The sequence below is a fragment of the Alosa sapidissima genome, chromosome 16, assembly GCF_018492685.1.
Source record: "Alosa sapidissima isolate fAloSap1 chromosome 16, fAloSap1.pri, whole genome shotgun sequence".
NCBI classification, from domain to species: domain Eukaryota; kingdom Metazoa; phylum Chordata; class Actinopteri; order Clupeiformes; family Clupeidae; genus Alosa; species Alosa sapidissima.
This window is the reverse complement of record NC_055972.1, coordinates 28,444,919-28,454,429: the sequence shown is the minus strand read 5'-3', so window position 1 is coordinate 28,454,429 and position 9,511 is coordinate 28,444,919.

The window sequence follows — 9,511 nt, the reverse complement described above, 5'->3', positions numbered from 1 at the left end:
TGAACTCTGGTTTTCTGTAAGGCAGGTGTCTGATACCCTGAAAATCCAGAGTTCTCGGGAGAGCACAATGATGCACGTTACTATCCGAAATCATTCAGAGTAAACATGGTCTAGTGTTATCCAATTGCGTGCAGTGAGATTTTTTAAATGCATGCTTGTTGCCGCCCCTCGAGTTGGGCCATTAGGCCTACATTGTTCGTGGCCAGACCCTTAAAGGGGTCATAGAATGCAAAACCGAGTTTACCTTGTCATTGATGAATAACGATAGTTCAGTGGGTGAAATGGAGATACAGAGAAGTTCAAAACCCCATCCACGCCTCCTTTCTGTGCAAATCTCACAATTCGAAACTCCCGCCATAAAACGGGCGAATCCAAAAGAAGCTCAGAGTTTACGCAAACTCTGAAGTGGTGCCTTATTTGGCTCTGGCCTGTACATTTGTCACGCCCCAAAATTTACATACAGACCAGCCCACTGGTTCGCTGGCCCAAGAACATGAATGGAGGTCGTGAAGATGTCAGACACTAGTTTAGCTAGCCTACTGTTGGGTTTACTTCTACAAGAATTACAAAGCAGGCAGTTTCTCTATCGAAAATGAGCCAGAGAGGTAAATGCAGTGTTCCAGGCTGCACGGAGAAAGGGGAAGTTTGTCACAGTCTTCCCAAGGATCCGAAGACTCGGCAGGCATGGATAATGTTTGCAGGGATCTTCTGATAGACAAAGTTCGACGCTCAGCTGTTCATTTGCTCTAAACATTTTACCGAAGACAGCTTTCAAAATCTTGGACAGTTTAAAGCAGGATTTGCCAAACTTCTTTTACTGAAACGAGGGGCTGTTCCGACCGTAAGGTCATCACAACCGCAAGCTGTAAGTATTATTTTGTCGCTAAGCAGTTGATAGCAATGCTAGCATATCGTGTATAGCAACATACATGTACACGTAGAATGTGTTACGATTCAGTTTGTTAGCAATGGGGGTAACATTATTTCATTTCCCTGATTGTATTTCATTCGAATAAATAACATGTTGACATGTAAATCTACACTTTACGATGCACGTTTGTCCAGGTCTTCGTCAGGTTATTTTGTTATTCTATTCCAGCAAGATAGCTAAAGCTGAGTAGAATCACGATAGTTTGGTTGCTAGAAGCTAGCACTAAGCTGTAATGTTACCCACCTAAGTCGATCCTGTTACCACTTTTAGAAGTGGAAACTAGGAGTAACGTTAACATTATCGTGTAAAATGATTTCAGAGCACATCACAAGAACAACCACGAACAAAAGTTGCAGCATGCCAAACAGATCCTCCTTGTGTGGCATCTCGCGGGACGCAGCTTTCTTTTACTACATTGAGACCTCACCAACGAAGCAAAGGTAAACGTTCTAATTACGTGTAGTGCTACGTGTAAATGATAAATGAAAAAACTTACCATTCTGAAGTAGTCATTTGTAATCTATGGGCGACTGGTTGCTCCTCTACATCAGATTCTTCCTCTGATTCTGGCTCATACATATATGGTTCAACACCTAATGTGTCCATATCAACAATTTCGATGTTTCAGTGAGTGAGTGCTTGTGGCCATGACGCGTTTGCTCCGCAGCTTCGCTCGTTGTAAACCAACCAATCAGCGCACAGCTCATCTAAATATTCATGAGCATACCATAAAAGGGAGAAAACCTCTCATTTCATTCTAGGGCTTTTAACCAGGCTTGCATTAGGGCGCATAGAACAGCACATATGCCATTTTCAGCCCAACCAATGTTACACACCCTATTCAGAGACCTTAAGGACCAGCACCAAATACCCTATATAATCATTCTATCACCCCTTTAATCTTTCTAGATGGGTCTGGATTTTCCAGGCTAGGTGTCTGATGGACACTGTAGCCTATAGAAAACCAAAACTGACATTCTTTCCACTTTCTCATTCAATTCACTTCAAATCAGTTTTATTTACACACTTAATTATCCGCCACAATGTGACGTTATCTCGAGGGAGTTTGCAGGGCCAAGCTTGAATGTGAACCTTGTTCAAATTAGATGTACCGCATAGCGGTACAAAATATGACCGCCGCTCAGTCCTGTACATCCATTCCGCGAAAATAAATCATATTAATGAATTTGTCTCCATCTTCTACTCCATCCCCCACTCTTGAAACTTTTGTGTATGCTTGTTTGGAATGTGTGTTTGCACACATTCCGCACACAAAGTTGCCTACTGGCGCTGCAAAGGTGAATAGATTTGTAGCACTTGCCAAAACATTTGTAGCATTGTTATAAAACCTTTAAAATCTCTAAACAATCACAAGTAGGGCAGTTCATCACAGTCCATCCATTGCAACTGGAGTGATGAAAGGTACACATTGTATTTGGGAAAAGCAGAAGGTAGCAGCATAATGTATTTCTTTAGGTAACACTTTATTTTAATGTGTCGCTGTTACAGTGTACCTACCTAATTAGGTACAGTGGTACAACCTGTATAACAACATGTACTATCAGGTACTATCATTGTACTTGCATTATGTATTTGTGGGTACCTACATATAGTTGTTACACTGTAATACTGAGTGCTTTTACAAAACTTTGCCAATTTGCCTACATTTTCATCAGAGGCAAAGAGCTGACCTGAGACCTGCTGGATGGGGTAAATCAGGTCATGATAGATTTGATATACAAAGCATTCTTAGCTCCAGTCAAGGCCTCATTGTCTTCAGTACATGTAACAGCTGTGCTGCTACAACCTTGTTACTCTTTGATACAGTGGAATAAACCTATTAAGTGTACCAGTTAATTACTTACATGTACATATGACATGTATGTTATGTCTTCGATGTCTTGGAACAGGTCTACTAATTCACTACGTAGTACATATATTAACTGTGTTGGTACACACTTATTGCTCTTTGATACAGTGGCATAAACCCATTAAAATGAAGTGTACCAGTTAAGTACTTACAATTACATATTACATGTATGTTGTGTCATTGGTGTCTTGGAACATGTCTGCCATTACCCTACATACTGTAGTACATGTATCAACTGTGTTGGTACACATTTATTACTCTTTTGATACAGTGGAATAAACCCATTAAAATAAAGTGTACCAGTTAAGTACTTACATCTACATATATACATCCTGTAATTGATGTGTTAAAACGTGTCTGCTGTTACACCACACAGTACATGTGAATTAGTAGACCTGTTCCAAGACAAGACCTGTTCCAGTTTATTCCACTGTATCAAAGAGTAACAAGTTTGTAGCAGCACAGCTGTTACATGTACACTGAAGACAATGAGGCCTTGACTGGAGCTAAGCATGCTTTGTATATCAAATCTATCATGACCCGATTTACCCCATCCAGCAGGTCTCAGGTCAGCTCTTTGCCTCTGATGAAAATTTAGGCAAATTGGCAAAGTTTTGTAAAAGCACTCAGTATTATAATGTAACAACTATATGTAGGTACTCACAAATACATTATGCAAGTACAATGATAGTACCTGATAGTACATGTTGTTACACAGGTTGTACCACTGTACCTAATTAGGTAAGTACACTGTAACAGCGACACATTAAAATAAAGTGTTACCTTTATTTATTTATTATTAAACAAAACAATCCCTGTCAGTTCCATGCAGTTTTCAACAGCTATCAAGAAGAGAGGTCATGTCATGGATTTTTGTGAATGTTTCTTCTTCTACATATTCATAAGTTGAATTATCTAGTTCATATGACATTCAGCTTTATTGTCAATGCACAAATTAAATACCAGTAGTCTAAAACAAAATGCCGTTTTACCCAGTGGTGCAAATAACTGACATGTCCAAAAGGGCCTTCATGAAATGCGTTGCGAGACTGTTCATACACATTTTAACGGGCCAAGCGTTTAACGTAGGCGCACGATAGAAATACTGTATTGTTTAATTTTGCGATTGAGATATCCACGCACTGGCCCCCCCTGCGACGTGTTCGCCCCCCGGTTTCAGAGCTATTCTAAATGCAAAAATGCATAGAGGGACAAAACCGTGGCTGTTAACAAACTATAAGCTATATAAGGTAGGCCCTATGCTAGGCCTATTAGGCCTACACAACACAAATTGTCACTAGGCTATGCTGGCGACCCAAAGAAAATCTCCTTTGGGAACCAATGGCTTACAGTATCAAGCGGACTTAAGCTGCATATCAGTAGTAGGCTAGGCTCAGAGGTGGAAAAAGTACGAAAATATTGTACTCAAGTAAAAGTACCAATACCTTGATGAAACATTACTCAAGTACAAGTTAAAATACCGATCTGAAAATGTACTTAAGTAAAAGTAAAAAGTAGTTCATTTAAAATGTACTTTAAGTAAAAGTGACTTAGTTACTTTTTTTTTTTTGGGGGGGGGGTTCCAGAACAACCAGTTTTACCAGAAACTTTCTAATGAGGAGATACAGCACTCAAAAAATCCTCCATAGTAATGCATGGGGTTAGTCAGTTGTCTACAAATATCACAACCCTTCCGCGGCAAAACGTTGACATGTGAATACATTGAGCCAATCATGTGGTGTGTTGTAAAATACATTGAGCCAATCATGTGGTGTGCTGTGAAGACATCGTGCCAATCATCTGTTGTGATCTCGCTGCTGGAGCAAGATTGGTGTCGTGAAGCCTTACGCACACGCATTTCTGCCGAAATAGATGCACGATAAGTGCCCAAAAAGTGTTGCAATATGGCCACCGAGTGGAGGTACTTGCCTGAAAAGGACTTTGGTCCTAGCTCGAGTTGCTGCAGCCAGCAGCTAAGGCAGCCATGTTCATGCTCCCAGTGTGTAGCGCTGTAGCTGCAGCAACTCGAGCTAGGTAAAACCGATTGTTTCAGTTTTGTTCATACCGACAGCACTCGGTGACGTTGAGAAATGGAGATCTATGTGAAAAATCACTGGAGTTCTCCTTTAAGTTTGAGCAGTAGTTGATTTTCAAAGTTAGTTGCACTCATCCTTGCGTCGCTTTGCAGTGAACAGTAATCCAACTGAAAAGCCCCTCACAGGCAGCTGAGGCAGGGAGGCCAATGTTGAGTTGTTTTTTATATTTGGAAACAAGCAGAAGGTTCAGCAGATTAAAGGGCGTCGAACTGGGGGGAAGAGTGGGAAGTATAGGGCCCCAATGGAGGAGAGGGCCCATGAAAAGTGGAATACGGGGGGTACAACATTTTCACCAGGCATTAGTAATAACTCAGGTAATCCACACATAAAAAATCCAAACAACTCCATAAGTAGAGTCATGTGTAATGAAGTGGAATAACCCAGGGAAAAAGTATTGAACAAGCTAAGAAAAAGCACTAAGGCAAGGAAAGGGAAGGAACGAGCTGGAATCTGTAAGTAGTTAGAGTAGTTATCCTTTCTATCTGTGCAAATTAATATAAGCTTGGTTAGTATATTGATGGGCTATAAAAAGGTTTTTCATTACCAAGGTGTCACACAAGAAACATTTCATGATGGATAAAAGCAAAACGCTCTCCCAAGACCTTTGCAACCTTATGTTGCAAAACATATCAATGAAACTGGTTACAGATGCATTTCAAAACTTCAGAATCTTCAGTAAGCAGCATGGGAGCCATTATCTGCAAGTGGAAGAAACATCACTGCCATGCAGGATCTCCTCGCAATATTTCTGACCAGGGAGTCAGAAGGATAGTCAATTCCAAAAGCCAAGGACCACTCGGAGTAAGCTCCAGAAAGACTTGAAGGCAGCCAATTCAATTAAATTCAATTAAACAGTTCTGGAAGTAACTAAAGATGAGGATTCACAAGAGGGACCCCTGGAATCTGTTTAGAACAATGGGCCAAAATCACACCTGATACTGTGACTAATACGTTTTGTCATACAGGAAATGTCTTGAAGCTGTCTTTACAAACAAAGGCTTTTCCACAAAGTATTGAAGAAATTTCAGTAGGCACGTTCAGTACTTTTTTCCTGTGTCATTCCACTTTAATACACATAACTCTTATGTTTGGATTTTTTATACGTGTGTTAATATAATGTGTGGTGAAAATTTCGAATAGACTCACTGGAAATTTAAGCTAATTACTGAAAAAAAAAAATATATATATATGTCCACCATATATTTATTTTACCTGAATATTTTAACTTCCAAATTAAATGTCAAAATGAATGTCAGACGAAATTTAAAGTTTGACTGACTGGATTTTGTATACAAAACATAGTGAAAACTGTCTAAGGTCACTCTCCCCTGCTAAAGAGCTAAATGGTTTAGTCCGCCTGCACGATTCATAAGGTAGTCTATCTTTTGTTTATTTAGTTGAGCATCGCTAGTAGTGGACCGCTAATTGTTGTGCTGCTGGTGCAATGTTTTCTCCAAGAAAGCCAAGTCAGGTTACTAAAAAGAGAGACATCAAAATGAGGGGAAACAACTGCTAATAAACTTCTTTCCAAAGAAAGGTGAGCACAAACGTCAAAACACGAAATCCCATGGTGTTTGCTTGAATATCACAGCTATCATTAGTGCTAAAACGAACTGAGACAACCCATTGAAATAGCTACACATGTAATCTGCCACCCATAGGTTAGGCTACACATGTAATCTGATGCATCTCGTGATCCAGCTCCAGCTCCATCCCTTTCAGAAAGACTGCATGGCGCCAGCTTGATGTCCTGTTGTAGGCTACATGCTGATCATTATCACTAGGCTAGTGGTTTAGGGCGCGATTTCTTTTCTCTCCCTTTCTGTTTTCGTTAGTCTTAACTTTTTTTTTTTTTACTCAAGTAACGGATGGGATTTTTTTTATGTAGCGAAGTACAATACTTCACTCAAAATGTAATCAAGTAAAATTTAAAATACCGATTTGTAGCTGTCCACGTTAATAGTTCTGAAATATCCTCTGATTTGACGATATTTTTTTATGCAGTAGGCTACAGACTAAACCACATGTTGCGTTCTCTGCTTTTTACCTCATAGGCCTAATAAAATATAGCCTTCACCTAGCAAAGATAATGTCAAACTATTCTGGCAACGTCTCGTTTCATAACTTGATTGCATTTTTGTCCGCTTTTCATCACATTATTATGACCATTAAATGTAGGCTATTTTGCACGCTAAAATCTGATTCATCACAGGTAGGCTAAACACAATAAAGAATGGAAACGTAAATTGGATTATGTATTCTAAATTGTAATTCCTCTGTATGTCCTGTTGGTGACCTCAGTGAGAAGTAGGCCTACTGTTAAGACGCTCTTAGCCGGTAACGAGTAGCCTACTCTGGAGCACTCGTAGATCTACGAGTGTTTTCACGACGCTCTTAAGCTACGATGGTTTCGGGAAACAGTCGGCAAATCTTAAGACGTTCGTAAGAGGGACTTTACGACGCTCTTAGGCTTAAGATGCTTTCGGGGAACTGGGCCCTGCCCTGAATACATCTCAACGTGCGCTCTAAAACATCTGGTTTAAATGTACATTACATTAGGCTGACGCATTTTTGAGATGTAGATCACGGGTGCATTAATAAATCTACATTGCGGCGAGTTGACACAAATTATTAACTTTGACGAATTTATGTAGTTTCAGTTACTTTACTTTGAGCCATGCTCTTACTTACTTGAATCACCTTTGAAAATGTATTTTGGCTTCAAGAGGAAATGGGAATTACATGTCATGCAGAAAGCATCCTACCCTTATTAGACGTTCTCTGCGGTAAACTACTAGCCTGACGAGCCAGGGCCCACTTCCCCGAAAGCATCTTAAGCCTAAGAGCGTCGTAAAGTCCCTCTTACGAATGTCTTAAGATTTGCCGACTGTTTCCCGAAACCATCGTAGCTTAAGAGCATCGTGAAAACACTCGTAGATCTACGAGTGCTCCAGAGTACTCGTTACTGGCTAAGAGCGTCTTAACAGTACTTCTCACTGAGGTCACCAACAGGACATACAGAGGAATTACAACTTAGAATACATAATCCAATTTACGTTCCCATTCTTTATTGTGTTTACCTGTGATGAATCAGATTTTAGCGTGCAAAATAGCCTACATTTAATGGTCATAATAATGTGATGAAAAGCGGACAAAAATGCAATCAAGTTATGAAACGAGACATTGCCAGAATAGTTTGACATTATCTTTGCTAAGTGAATATTTTATTAGGCCTATGAGGTAAAAAGCAGAGATAGCAACATGTGGTTTAGTCTGTAGCCTACTGCATCAAAATCTAAGCCTACACATTTCCTCTCTTTCTTACTCGACTTCTTTCTTATCTTCAAACGTGTTCTTAAGTGGCACCGCGAAAAATTATTGCATGGTCCAACAATCTAATCTTAAAATAATTACATTTATTTATGTCTCTGTGTGGTAGGCCTATATAACCTACTTGGGATGCTTACATGCAGATGTCAAAGTGTTTCTATTTTCGTATTGATGTGAATTAATGTGTAGATCCGAAGTTTAAATGGTAGGCCTATAGCTGTGACGTGCAGTCACCTGACATCACCGTCAAATCAGAGGATATTTCAGAACTATTAACGTGGACAGCTCCCCTTAAGAGCATCTTAAGAGCAGTGCATGCGCGTTCACGCTACGAGCATGTTCGGGAAACAGTCGGAAAAACCAAACGAACGATCGTAAGATGAATCGTAGAAAACCCTCTTAAGAGCGTGTCTCCGTCGTTATCGGAGAAGTGGGCCCAGACCCACATTCAAATGTAGGGTCTGGACACTCACCGTTCGCAGTGCTCAGTCCGAGGGGCGGGATAATCAGTTTTCTTTCAAATTCCCTCTGCACGCAATAGGACAGCGGCAGCGCTATAAGTCATGCGTTTCCCACCAGCCTAGCTGTTGGCTAGTTCAAACGTTTGCCAACTTAATAGAAGCTTAACTCGTGTCACACTGTTCGCCAGCAGCAACATCCATCTTATTTGTTTTCAAGTAGCAGGGAATTCAAGCCAAACCATTGCAACTCTGCCATCAATCATTATGTTAAGCCCACCTAACGACTCTATACACGATTTCATTGGCCTGATTAAGTTTCGATTTCTGGAGCTCACAAGCCAACGGAGAGTTGCTAGACTAGCCCTGGCAGCAAATGTAATTCGCTGCCGCTAGGGGCGCGTCTAGATTTCTAGGCTAGTAAACTACCGTTCAGTCTTGTCCTTGTAGGAAGCGTAGTGTCTTTCCAACCCACTTTAGATTAACTTCCAACAAAATTACGTCTCACTGCAACGATGCGCCATCTAGTGGACAAACGACTACGTGACGCCAATACTGGAAATGCAGCCAAATTATTATGATGATGAATATTTCGTTTTCCTTTAATCCTACTGAATTTGTTATTATGTATTGGCCGTTCTAATTGCCGATACTGATGGTATACGTGTCTGTGTGTGTGTGTGCGTGTGTATATGTGTGCACCACCATCTACAGGCCAATGAGTGTACAGTCACTAAATGTACACATAACTTAATTTTTTTAGACCCTCCCCATGGATGAAATTCTATGAAACTTAGGCATACCCCCAGAGAATGCCAGGTCAATC